Raw genomic sequence first — 15,061 nt, 5'->3', positions numbered from 1 at the left:
TAGTCTGAAACTGCGTTTATAGAACTTCAATTTCGAAAAACTGAGCAGAGGGATGATGGATTTCGCTCTTTTTTTTTAAAAAAATCAATTGAGCGGGCAATTTAAAGAAGTCCGTACCTTTCATTACCCTAGCGTCATAGTCTATAATGGCGTTTTTAAGATTTCAAAGTCTAAACATTTTCGCAGAAAGGGCCCCGATTTTTTTCCCCCTTAGCATCACCAGAGACCGTCTAAAACTGCGTTCCTAGGACTACAATTTCTAAAAAATTCCGGGGGTAAACCCCTGGACCCCCTTCTCCTCCCCCGTTAGAAAGTGAGACTGTTTTAAGAGTACTCTCCTTTAACTTTTATTTTACGTTGCGACACTGGGTGACAGAATGAAGTCCCTTCCCCACACAGAAAAAAATGAGAAGATCAAGGCACTGTTGCTCCTCCCCCCCCCCAAGGAAAATAGAAATTGCAAAAGGGGGGGGAGGAGCTGATCTTGGTTTTGAGCCCCCTCCAAAATAAAATCATATATACGCCACTGGGATGGTTCCTAAAACACTCTTATTGTTAGTTTTAGTCAAAGAAGATCAATTCATATTTAAATTCTGTTTTAAAAGTTAAATAAACAAGCCCTAAATCAAAGAAGCACATGTCTATAGCAAAGCCCAGGCCGATAATATGCTCCTCCATCCGCCGCAAAAAATCAACAGGATCCCTAACGACGACACCCACTAGATTGACTCCTCCCCCCTCACATCAACACAGAAGAAAATATTGGATTCGTGAACATTTTCAAATTCCAATTTTTTTTTACACGAGGAAAAGATGTTTTATTATATGCTTTGAAAAATTTTTTATATCATAATTTTGGAAGCAAAAAATTTAGTTTTCACTTTTGAAGGTGGTTCAGAGTTGAAAAATGCTATCAATTAAGTTAGAAAAAAAAATCGCTTTGATGAGCTTTTTCTCATGAAATTTCTTTCATTCATTCATTCATTCTTTTTTCTGCACTAATGACTGGCATAGTTGGTGCACCAAAAAAGTGGAAGTTGAAGGAGGTACAGGTTTGGGCTGCTTATAAATGAGCTTTTCACTGTTAATCTTTTTTTTTCCCCTTTTGATACTAATTAAATGGTTTTTTTTATGGAAAAAAATGTATTTACTCAATTGTATTCAAAGTGCTACTACTTTATTTGTTCGTTTATTTATTTTCTACGTATCTATTTCATCAGCCGAGAGATTCATATTTTGTTTCTTGAATTCCCCTAAAATGTTGAAATGGTGTGTTGTATTTTGCCGTTGTAACTAATTTACAGAACATTGATTACATATTACAAAGTCGATGTTGGTATACTGGAAAGTAGGCTCGTTAGTTCTGGACGGATCTTCTTGTTTTTAATGAATTTGTGATTTAAATCTATTAAGACAACAGCGCAACAGATGGCAGCAGCTGAGCATATTAACGAAGTCGATGAAAGTAAGAGAAAGTGTTCTAATCACGGTTCTATAGTATATTCCAATCTATAAGTTGGCACTGAAGGGAAAGGTACGAGATGTGCTACTCCGCGATGAGAAGTAGTTCTAGTAAATTTGGAGGTTTAAACGGGTGTAAATTCATAAATGAGGTGAAAAAAAATAGAGAATGTATGTGGTTGAGATATATAGTTGAAGTTGTTGTGTGTTAAATATACTTAATTTGTAAGAATTTGATTACGAAAGGAAAATCAAAGCGCCGTCACTCGACTTCTGTCTTGGCGAAGACTTGAGTTTTCAAGGCTAACCTTGGCGTGCTTCCTGTGGATCGGCAAACCCCCCAGAACTCGTTTCTCCCCACTTCTCATCGCCCAAGGAAAAACATCTGATTGTCATTATGATTCTTGAATGAACTCTCCACATTGTGGTCAAAGCATTTCCGCCTAGTCTTTTTTCTCATTTATGCTTTCCATCGTTATTTCCAAGCAATTGAATACATTTTTAAAAACAGTTTTCGTGAGCCTAAGAAACAAAAAATGAAATGAAAATATTAGTTTTCAATTATTTACACGCTGCAATTACGAACAACATCGGGATTTTTTTTCTTTGAATTAGAGATTTATAACATGGTAGTTTCAAAAAGCTTTCGTTTCTTACATAATAAGCCCAAACTTCAAGAAAATTATTGTGAAAAAATGAAAGAAACTCGAATTTTGTTTGAATGCATCGAATACTTGTTGTGTAAAAATAATTGCTGCGGCAAAAGTCGTTTTTTTTTTCTTTTTTCTTTTCTTTATTCTTTTTTTTTTTTTTTTTTTTTGGATCGTTTGAAAAGTTTATGGAGGAAAAAAAAAATAATGCTCTCACGTATGTACAGATACACTACTACAAATTTACACCGATGAACTGCTGGATGAAGGAGTTTTACTTTTTCATTTTAAATTTGAAACATACACATCTCCCTCGAAATCCGAAATTAATTCGCCCTACCCTCTCCAGGTTAGAACCCCTACTTTAAATTAATTTTTTATAGGAAGTAGATTTACTCACTCCCAAAATATACCTATACAGTAGGCTACATTAACTACGCTAAGGTAAGTAAAATAATTTTTAATGAATTGAGTTTCGGGGTTAATCATATACTTTCACAGTCACGCAAAATTGAGAGCCATAACTTTTCTAGTATTCTCTAGCATTTTCTAACCTCGATGCATTTTCGTTTATTATTTTAAACTTTTTTCATAAATAAGTTAAGCTTGAAATCGACCTTTTTTTTTGAAAAATTCAAAATTAATATCTTCTTTAAGCTCCGAAATAGTAATAGCTAATTGTTCCCATAAAGTTTCTAAATTTTTTTATTTGAATAAAAATTTTTAAAAAGGGCAATCTTTTTTTTTTCCGAAACTGGTTATTTAATCTTGGATCTTTGCCGTTATTACTAGAGTGTATAAAAGGAAAACGCGTGTACAGGGTTGAAGTATATTATTTTAGATAAAAAAAACAACGTTGAGTTACACAAATTTGCCGAGAATTGCAGACACGTGTTTCGGGGTTTCAAGGAACACCCAGTTTTAATGCAGAAAAGTGAGCACAATCTTTTTTTTCGATGAAAAAGGGGCTCCTTGAAACCTCAAAACAGGTGTCTGTAACGATTTATCATTGTTACATTTCCTTTTACTTTTCTGCACAAAGGTACTTCTTTGATTTATATACATATGTATAAAAAGATACAATGGCACCTTTTCCAAATTCCGAAGAAATGGTTGGAATTGGCACAGTTGGATTTTTAAATCAGAGGGATTATGGAAAATAATCTATAAACATTAAGAGTTCCTTTTTTGTTGCAAAGATTTAAACGAACTTAGGATGCATTTCTCAACTCCAGAGAGCAAGTCGAGTGCATGTGAAAACTTGAAGACAAGTTATTCAAAACAGAGGTAAAGAATGTGGGGGGTAACAAAGGTTGCAGATTATTTCAAATATGCAATCAATTTTGTCCCGAAAGCTAAGGCAATTTCAGTTTAATTTAGTCATTTTTTCTGAAAGCACAAGTTGTAAAAAAGCTATAGATTTATATATACATAAGATATGGACAAGAGGAGGCACATATGGAATACCATTTCCATGTCAGAGGCAAGGTAAAAGATCCACTTCTTAACAAACTAATAAAATTGCAGGGCAAGGACTGAAAATTTACATTTCTTTTTTCGCTAAAGGCTTGTTGATGAACTTTAATCTGCAGTAGGAAAACGAAGATGCGCTTTGGAGAACATTGTCTGATAGTTTTTCATTTGTTATACACTGAAAAGAACGCGGTTCTTTTCTATGCCTTTGGTAGCCATTATTACCATGGGTAATTGTTCACAGCTGTGTGCTAACGTTCTCCTTACATATATCAACTTTGGTTGTTTTATCTTTTCTTTTGAAATAGATGATATATACATACTGGATGGTCCGTATTTTGACGAGAGGGCACATGCTTTTTATCAGTGAACGAAGAAATAATCAGAAACAGAGTGTGCGTCTTTCAGAGCATATTCTCTTCTTTTAAATATTACTTTTTATTTGTTTTCCTGCTAATTTTTTAATCATTCCACAGCCTCGCATTTGTCATAAAAATATGATGAAACATATTTGAGACAAATGTAATTTCTTTGAAAACTTCAAGGATAGTTGTTTCGTTCTTGGTATTTTAATTAATTATTTTTTTTCCCTCGCCAAATTCAGCAAGTCGCGCCGCTGACTGGCACGCGCCCTACTCAGAGTAACCTCGTTTCCTTGACAACGGCTGCAATTCGGCTCGCCTAGCTTTCCTTTCAGTGCCAACTTACTGTGAAACAAAGTATAATCTATCATGGTCTTGTACAAACGGGCGCAAGCGCACACCCTCAAATGCAATGCTAGAGCAGTGGCGCGCAGCCTACGGGTCGCAGGCCATATACAGGGCCGACGAGGGGCCCTGACAGCCTAGTCAGAAGTCTCTTGAGGGGTTCCGGTTTGGAATCGGTGTAGTCTAACATTGGCAAATTTTAGGGGGGAGGGGGGGGGCGATGACGAAACTGACAAGGCTCCCGTCTTGGCTCTTGGTGGCCCAGCCCCTGGCCATATGTGACCTGCGAAGTGGATTAGTGTGGTAGTTGAAGTTGCTATATTCAGTGGCATAAATCGAAAATAATTTTCTGGAACCCAGTGGCACTCTGATGGGGTGGGTAAATGGTGGGGACTTTACACCCCAGTGGGAACTGTGGTGAAAAAAAAAAAAAAAATGCTAAAAATTTAATTTTCAAAAAAAAAAAAAAAAAAGGTTAGGGTTTTTTAAAAATATTTTTGTAAGGAAACAGTCATAAATTGTCAGTATGGCGTAGTTTGAACGTAAAAAATATATTTTATAGCTTTTACATAAGATCTTTCTTTTGCACATACGCCTTAGATTGGACTAAAATCTGAAATTTTAAGCCCAATTTAAGGCGTATGCGCGAACTAAAGATCTTATTTAAAAGCTATAAAATATATTTTTAGGTTCAAACTACCCTATATACTGACAATTTAAGGCTGTTGCGTTATGAAAAAGTACAAAAAACTAATTTTATTATTTTCTGAAAATTTCATTTTTTAACATATTTATTCAAACTTCCAGCCTCAATGCGCGAACTGAAGATGTCAACTCAGATTTTTTTTAAAGACCTTTCCCGATATGAGGATACCAAACTACAACTTTTGAGACGTAACGGGATTCCGAAATTAAAAAATCGATTTTTTTTTCACGGGACATCATTAACTATGACATTCCTCATTCGGCAAATTTTCAAATAAATCAGGCTGACTCTTGGAACTTTAAACCTTCGACTCCCGACTCCGACTCCTTAACTCCAACATCAGTTTGACCATTATGCTCCAACCTATCATGGATACATTAGGAAAAATTGGTAAGAACAAACTTTAAAAGTTTTCTAATAATATATTTTTTAGCCCTTGACTGGGCAATATTTATATAATTTCTTTATAAACAAACTTGAGTTTATGTAGAATTTTTCATTTCGCTTTTCTCCCATGTTTTCTATCAATTTATAAATTACAGTTCTTTCAATTAGCCATTTGATGATTTTTATCAGACTTTCAATACTGTTGGACTCCGCTGATAGAAGTAAAGCACTTAGACCTTTAATACCTCAAATAGTTTTCATAAACCATTTTTACTTTTTTCTATCCATGACGATTCTACAATTTCGAAGTTTTTGTACTGAATATATCGATGAATCATTTTGACCATATCCGGAAAATACTCTGCGTACGAATGTATGATCGAATTTTTGTGGTTATGTGTATTAAGGACTTCAATTTCGAAAAACTTTCAGAAGAATGCCCTATCCCCATCATTGTAGGTCGTTTAAAATTTCGTTCTCAGGGTTACAATTTAAAAACATTTCCGGGGGAGAGTCATGAATCCCTTCTTCAATAACATAATCGAAATAATCTACAATTGAGTTTCTGTAATTTCAACTAAACAAAAATTGCCTGTGGAGGACCCCCGAACCTCTCATCCTGTCAACATCACCATAAATAATATAAAACTGTCCTTTTAAAGCTAGATGTTCGAAGAATTTCCCATGGAGTTCCCGCTTCCCCAGTTTTCGTGAATATGATTAAAAATTGTCTTAAAATTTCGTTTTAAGTGCCTAAATTCCAAAAAATGTCCGGAGAATTTAAATGGACTCATCAATGTTGAATATTAAGAGAAGAATTGTTTCATACCTGGGTGAAAAAGTGGGTACGACTTAGACAAAGAAAACGTTTCGCTTTTCAAAGCTCCCGAAGATGAGGAAAAACTTAAGAAATGGAACTCTTTAATTCCCTCTAAAATTTTCAATGATGTAGTCTGCGCCATAACCCCCCCCCCCCCCCTCGGAAACCTTTCTTTTTTGAACACCATCAATACTATTTTTAAGCATATATTTTGAAGTCGGCGCAAATACAATAGAAAAAATCATTGAATCAAAATTTAATTGCAACTGTAAATTATACTGGAGTCAGGTTCTTCAATAGAATTCGCATACATTATATTGATGACAACCTATCTATATAGCGGCATAACTTTCGTTCTTAATTTTGACTGGTTTTCATGAAAAACGCTAACGAAAAAATGGTTATACATCGCTTCCCCTCTCATTCAGCGATATAGATATTAAATAATTAAACTGGGTTTGATTCCAAAACAGTTTTGTTCAAAAGAGCACGTAAACGTAACTTTTTTTTCAAAAAGTAACAGAATTCATTCGGAATGTAATCGTGTTTTTTTTTCCCCTTCTAAATTCAAAATGTCTTTTTGAGCAAACAATGAAACAACAAAGAAGTTATTTTTTTTTCTTCTGAAAATAAAGATGCTGTCTTATGTGAAACATACTAACATGCGTAGCATTCGAGAAAAATCTCGGTTACTTTTTATCTCCCCATTTGTCATCATTATATTTTCTCTTATAGATCTAACTCAAGTCTGAAGTCTATATCATGTTTCAATAATTCATCTGCGTGCCATTACAAGGAAATGTTTTAAAACTTCAAAGAATGATAGAAAACATGTTTTATGAAACTATAGGGCCATGAAAAATAAATAAATAAATAGATAACCATGCTGTAATTAATTGATAATTGCAAACAGCGGCGTAGCGTAGGTTTCTGCCGCCCGTGGCAGGCACCAAACTTGCCGTCCCTCTTAAATTTCTTTGCTGAATGCCGCCCCCCCCCAAAAAAAGACATTTTTAACATTTTATAGCACGAAAACAGGATTTTATTATCCAAAATACGTTTTCCATTTTAATATAATATTACGTCAAACAGGAAAAATTGTTGGTTGAAATATTTTTCAAAAATTATTGCATTATGAGCGATAATATTTTCCTTAAATTAAAACATTTAAAACGTGATCAAAAACTGCATATACTGGTATGCTGGTAGTAATTCTGAAACCTCTTATTGAAAAGAAAAAGAAACAAAAATATGATTATAAATTACCTGAGAGATACACATATTTATACTTGAAAATTTTTTTCTTAACCTAAACTATTAATTTTCTACTTTTTATCAACGGAAAATCTTTAACAACACTATCAATGTCGATTATAGCAGTCTGTTCTGTAAAATGTTTTATGAAATGTCATTACATAAAATAACCCCTTGAATCCAAATATGACCACCGTTTCCCCCTACCCATCCCATTTTGGAGATTTGGTGATAGTGATACTTCCTCCCCCTCCCAATTTTTTCTGTTTTTGACTGTTTTAAAACCGTTGTTATTATTTTGAGTGGGAGAGGGCATAGAGAAAAGAAAAGTTTAAAAACATGAACATTTGTCGCAGGGTGGGACCTTCAAGGTGGAACTCCCCCCCCCCCCTAAAATATTTAAAAAATCATCAAAACGATCTTTTTTCTTCTTTACCACAATTTGTTGTCGATTGTACTTCTCGATGAAAAATCAAAGTATCGGCTTAACTTCTATGAGCGCCATGTCTGAAAAAATGTGCACGTTAAAAATAAATTAATAAAATAAAACAAATACATATTTAAAAAAAAAATCTTGAAGCACCGTATCATGAGTTGCATCACAGATCTTTAGTCGCAAACCTTCCCAAATTATTTATATTTACTAAAGTTACAGTCACACATATAATTAAGATTTCGAATGAAATTAAATCATGCCTATAATTCAGCATTAGTATCTTTATATAAATAAAACGCAAACTCTAAATTTATATGTCCGGGGTAAACTCAGAAAATACCTGACCGATTTCGTTAAAATTTTTAGTTTGCCTAGTTTAGTGCCTGGAAGGTTTATAGACCTTTTCGAAAAAAAGACGATGAATAATTCTTTTTTTATTCGAAATTGACGTTTTGAACCCAAAAACGGATATTTCTACCCCGTTTCTTTAAAATTATCGAAGATCATCTAAAATTGCGTTTTGAGTAGTGATGTTCCGGATATTCGTATCCGTATCCGCGGATATCCGAGGGAAAATAAAGATCCGTATCCGTTACTTTTTTGGCGGATCTAAAACGGATCTTTTCTATTCTAAAAATTCTTAAATATTTGAGTAAAAGACTTAAATTCCGTTCAAATTAGGTTATATTCCCTACATAAATTATAAGGTATCGTTTCAGAAGCCAACAACTACATAACGTAACTGACAACCCACCGAATCCTGAATTAAACACTAATTTAACTATACGCGAAATTAGTCTTTAAAACTAAACCTACTCAGTTACGTTAGGTAGTAGTTTGTAGGAGGCCCCGACTTCAAAAGGTTATTAAAAATTAAGAGATCGTATATAATTAGTTAGGTATTTAAAATAATTCATTGTACAGTAATTTAAATCAGTGTTTATTTTATAGTTCGGTGTTTAGTTTAGTTGATTTTTGTACTGGAATTGTAAAATAAATTTCATTTCTATGTTTGGGTAGGAAATAGAATGTAAGTGTAATCAGTTATTTTTTGCTTTTTAGTTCCTGGGTATTTTTTGAAGGCGGTGTTTTATTATTTAAAAGTAATTTATTTTTTGCTTTTTAGTGGTGTAAATAACACGGCGAGCGTCTCGGAGACTTCTAATGACTGTGAAGAAAGGCTTTTTCAAACGCGTAACCAATGTACAAAAAAAAAAAAAAAAAATTGTCTTCATGATTTGCTCAACTTGATCAAAGTTCGCTTTCCAAAAGCAAATGCACAAGTCACCAAAAAAAACCCGAAATCGTTTTAAGTTTAAATTTGTAAAGGTGTAAATTTTAGAATTGTAATATTGTAAATTGTAATTTAAGTTTCGCAATTAGTGTTATGTAGCTCGTGATAAAAGTAGCATGTTTCTTCACATGGCTCCACTATGGATGAAGATTAAAAATTCCACTAGAATGAATTTTATGTTTGCTTCAGAGAATCCCTAATTCAAAATTTTCACTATCATTACTCTTGATAATATATATTTTTAGTACTTTCTTTAACTATAGGTAAAGAAAGTATAAACCTTTGTTTTATGGCCTTTGTTTATCAATGGGTTTTATATTTAATCGTTTGTGAGGGAAATTGCATGAAATTTATTGTTTTACCCTTAACTTTTCCCTAAAGAACAAATAGGGTAAATCAATGATTTGGAACCTAAGTTAGACCACCCCTAAACAAAACCACCACTAGACAAAAAAAAAAAAAAAAAAGCATAAAAACCGGTTCACTAAGTGAGACGATATACAAAGTTAATAAAGTACAAATCGATTTAAATGTGAGTATGATATTTGAAGAGTTCCTTCAATTTCATCAAACCTGAACTTGATTAACATTAGACCGCCGAAGAACTATGCTGTTTTAAACAAAAAAAGACTTTTCCTTATCGGTACAGGCAGGGGCGTGCACAGAAATTTTGGAGCCCATCACAAATGACTTTTCCGGGCCCCTCTCCATATTGTTTACCCCTATATTTCACCGTTACTTACAAGAATATTGGGGCTCCAGGCTCGGGCCCGGGTCAACAGGTGTCCCTCCCCCCTCCCTGTGCACGCTCCTGGGTACAGGCGTCTTCGAGAATTTATGGAACATTGTACAAAGGAAAAACAAATCCGACGAGTTCAGAACCTCCTCCTTTTTTGAAGCCTGCTAATTAATATAACCCTAATTTCAAATTGAACTTTCGGCATCGTAAAATAGTAAATCCAAAATATTGGTCAAACTTCAGAAATCATACAGTTATAATGTATATTATTAAAGAATATAAATTAAATCGTGGGGGAGGGGTGTTCTGCAGTAAATTCCCCCTCAATCGAACACTAAATATATTTAAAAATTGGAATATTAAATAAAGAACTTTATATTTTAGTGCCTAAATAAAGTTATTTATAAGTAAATAAAATATTAAGGTAATTGATTCAACTATTAAAGTAGCAAAATATATTTAATTTACTGCTTTGCTACGCAGTAATAAATACATTAGTAACACATATAATAAAGAATTACCATGCGGCGCAGCGTTGAGAAAATTAATCATCCATGTGCCGCGAGAATTAAATATCGTTCAAGAGAAAGCCAAAACTTAGGAGTGAAAATTCATCGATCACAGCAACACCACGTGACCATGACGTATGAAATTTAAAGTTTCTTGGATTTCTCCGGGATCCCTTATCAGATCCAGACACAATTACAATGGGACCATCTGGGAAGTATACCCTTCCAAAAAAAAAAAAAAAAATTCAAATCGGTCCACTAGTGTTGGAATAATTCGAAAACACACATTAAAAACCGCAATACGAAATCATAACCTCCTTTTTTGAAGTAGGTTAAAAATTCCTTAAATTAATGTCAATTAAATGAAGACTATAAGAACTACGTCATCCGGAGACTAATGACCAGGACTATGGAGTCGAAGTCGGACTGATTTTGGGGAAAAGGAGTCGGAGTCGTAAGGTTCTAAGTAGTGATGTTCCGGATATCCGTATCCGTATCCGCGGATATCCGAGGGGGAAAAAATAAAGATCCGTATCCGTATCCGTTACTTTTTTGACGGATCTTAAACGGATCATTTCTATTCTAAAAATGTTTAAATATTCGAATAATAGACTCTTAAATTCCGTTTAAATTAGGTTTTATTCCCTATTTAAATTATAAGGTATCATTTCAGCAGCCAATTTGTACCCCCCCCCCCTTCCGTTGCAAAAAGGAAGAAGAAATAAGTTTTAAAAGTGTACATCAGTGTGCCTTTTTGTGACAAGAACCGATTTTGATAGTTCATTTTTCGTTCAAAAGGTGACTTGATCGAAAATGTTCTTAGCTTGGCCTCGTTTTTGTAGAACTTTAATTACCGGAAACATTAATTAAAATCCCATTTAACTTTTTCACAATTATGGTAGTAAAAATTTACCCGTACGTTAAAAATGTTGGCCCTAATTGAAAGAACGAAGTTTTCTGCGTTTGATATTTATTTGAAACTTCTAATTTTACAGTAGGAGCTATAATCTTGTTAAATAAATTTTAAATCCCATTCTAAGCCTTACGCGTGATTAGTAGCGATTTCATAGTCGGAAGATAAGGAGAAAAAGCTCAATGATTTAAAATTTTTACCTGCTGTCAGTCATAATTGTTAACAAATGCGTATTCTGACCCGCGAAAATCATCTTAATATGGGGTCGGCTCTGTGGGACATGTTTTGTTTTTTTAATTTTTAATTTAATATTAGTTTTTGTTATTGATTTGAGGTTTCTGTTATTCTTCATTTTTGTTTTTTTCGTCATCTTCCAAAAAAAAGTGAGACTAAATTCTCTATTTATTGTTTGTAAAGGTGTTCCCGGCTCTGTATTTCGTCGGTCGGAGAAGTTCGGTGGATTGGGTCAGCGCTGCATTTATGCTGAAATAAAATGGGAAAAATTATTTCTAGCCTGTCCAGTAGCAGCGTTACACTCTTGCTCCTGTATCCTACATCTACCGAGTAAGCTAGAAATAATTTTTCACATTCCATCTAAGCATTAATGAAGCGCTGACCCATTCCTTCCAACTCTCCCTCAATTTTAACGGATATATCTTTAAAGAGTAAATCATAGTCTTGATTATAATTTTGCAGAGTTGACATTTTTTGAAGAAACATTATTCTGACGGGAATACCTTCCGTATCGAATTTTACACTTGGATAGTAGAATTGGGTAAAAAAAATTTTGAGATCCGTATCCGTATCCGCGGATCTTGACACTAATGATCCGGATCCGTATCCGTATCCGCGGATCTACCTTTTTACCGATCCGGCACATCACTAGTTCTAAGTATCCTGGAGTCAGAGTAGGAACTATTTGTCGGCCATTTTCTTTCCGACTCTGTAGCCCTGCTAACATAGGCGGCTCATCCTGGGAGGGGGGTTAGTGGGGGGGGGGGCAACTGCCTAACCATTTCCAAGATTCAAAGGGTCTTCGTCTTGCCTCCTCACTTTTCAGAGTTAAAAACTAATGATTGATTGAAAAATGATTATTTATATGGTTGATTGACTTATTTCACGAAAGAAAAACTAAAAATTCCAAATAAATGAACTTTTTTTAATCTGATTTCATAAGAATGGAACTTTTAACTATAAGGGGAAAGCTGGCGGTGACCATCCGTCCCGATTTTTGATGCCTAATTCCACATTTTTATTAAAAGCTATTAATGTAACCAAATTTTACAATAAAAAGAGGGGGAGGGGGGAATCTGCTTCAGAGGTCACGCCCCCTAACCTCCTACACTTCTTTTGACCCCTTCACTTTTTTGGTGCACCAGCTGCCTATGCCTGCTAATGACAACATTTCTGGACAGTAAGATGGCCGCGCGATTATGAGGAAAGCTTCAAAAGATTCTTCCCGTGCTCCCTCCTGTTATTCTTACATCTATGGCTTTGCCCAACCCCTTGTATTTCAGTGAAGATCCTGATATTACTAGAAAGATAAACGTAAATTTCCGACTTTAGCTTTCGTCAAAACATATTAATGGTCATAGTTTTGAAAAGCTGTCTTTTTAAAGAAATCCTTTGTGCTTCCAAAACACGTAAAAAAGAAGTTTGAAAACATGTTGTGAAACATGTATAGGTGTATGAAGTTTACCATTAAACCTTTCGATCAAGTCTTAATGAGATCCTTACAAATATTTGGACAGGAGAAATGACGAATCACCTGCAGTAGACAGATGATACAGCTGGTTGACTAAAAAACTTCCTAATCTTTAAATTATCATTTCAATATGTGGTTTACGACTATTAATGTACTTACACGAGGGGTGCAAAGAGAGGAGGGGAGTTTGGAGGTTAACCCTTATAGAGCCCTTGGTCGGTATGGGCGTTCGAATTTTAAATTTTTGGGTTTTGAAAGGTGAAATTCTAAATTTACCGAATGAAGAAAACTGACCGACTCCGGCTCCAAATAATGTGGAACCTTTGACTCCGACTCCTTTACCTTAAAAATCACTCCGATTCCGACTCCGCAGCCCTGGGTAAAATACGAACTTGCATTTATTCGCACATTTCTAATAAGAAGAGGTATTAAATTGATTTATAAAAAAAAAAAAAAAAACATGCAAAATTGCAATGCTGTCTCTAAATTTACAGAATGAGGAAACTTTTACGAGGTCACAGGGACTTCCCATGACCTCCCATCGGAGAGCCATTATTGGTCGGTTCGTTACAGTCCTTTCGTGCATATATAACATTTATACATTACAATACTTGGAATGGCAATAGGGTTCAATGGCAATAGGTTTCTAAGAAGAAGGTCAGAAAGAAAAAGCTTATTTAATAATATTTTTTAAGAAGTAACGCATTGTTTTAAAATCAAGACTAGACTATGTACAGAGGCGTTATAAATTCAATTCAATCGTTTACATAAACGGCACGCCATTTTTTAATCAGTTACTTAGCAGTAGCTTCGATGTGAATTCCATATGTGATCTAAAACGTAAAAACATTTTTCCTGCTAACTGAATAACTCTTATTGTAAAGTTACAAAGTTTGAGTACATTGAAGAAAAAATTGAATTGATAGAAAAGCATGATTGCAAAAGCTAAAATTTGATTTTTAACCGACCTCAAACAGGGAGATTATGAATTCATCTGCGGCTTTTCATGTATGTTCTCTGATTACTCCAAAACTACAAGACTGATTTGAAAAATTCTCTTTTTTTTTTGTTTGGAAGGGTATACTTCCCAGATGGTCCCATGGTAATTCGATAGGGATCTGATAAGGGGTCCCGGAGAAATAGAAGAAACTTTAAATTTCACACGTTGTGGCTACCGGTTCAAAATTGTTGTTCTTTTTTTTCCGAACTATAGTCTTAAAAAATGAAATTTAAGTTTTAGACTGTCATTAATAATGGGGTTTCGGGTACAGGCGCACTCTTTTCGAAGCTTTTCGAAACTGAAGTCCGAAATACGTTATTGTATGCCATCGTTAATGGCGATAGGGGAAGGCGAAGGGGAGAGGGTTCAGCAACTCTTCCAAAGTTAAATTTTAAAAATCATGCTTCTAGGCTGAATTTGGAGGCGTAAAATGAAGGGATAAGATTCGTGGTAGAGATCCTATATACGGAGAGATTGGACAACGGCATGCCGATCTCCGCCATGTTTAGTTCAAGTGTTGTTAGCTCGAAATGCTGCGCTGAGTGAATTTTTAGCTTTCTCACGGATTGTAGGACATGAAATCATTAAAGAACAAACTGATATTTTTTTTCTCCTCGTATTTTCATTAAACGGAGTGAGCGCCAAGTCTGACAATTCGGCCCCAATCGTTTCGCATCGTCATAGCGCGTACGAAGAAATTTTTATTTCTGAAATATTTGTTCATAAAGATAGAAAACAAACCAATATTTGTGATCTGCACATTGCATTTCATAATATCATAACTACCTTCCAAATTTTTCGATACAATTTACAGTAAAATTTGGGGCAGATGATGCATTAAAGTCTACGGGGAGTGAGCATCTTTGGACATAAGATGACCGCCGCTCTGAAGTTGTCCAGTCTCTCCGTATTTAGGATCACTAGTTCGGGGTTCTCCCTCCTTCCTCCTTTCTTGGCTACGTCTTCCTTTATTTGATTAAATTGTTGATTAAAATGTTGTGGAAATC

This window comes from Uloborus diversus, chromosome 2, assembly GCF_026930045.1.
Source record: "Uloborus diversus isolate 005 chromosome 2, Udiv.v.3.1, whole genome shotgun sequence".
Classification (NCBI taxonomy): Eukaryota; Metazoa; Arthropoda; class Arachnida; order Araneae; family Uloboridae; genus Uloborus; species Uloborus diversus.
The sequence above is the reverse complement of the archived record's forward strand: the minus strand, read 5'-3'. Positions refer to the sequence as shown.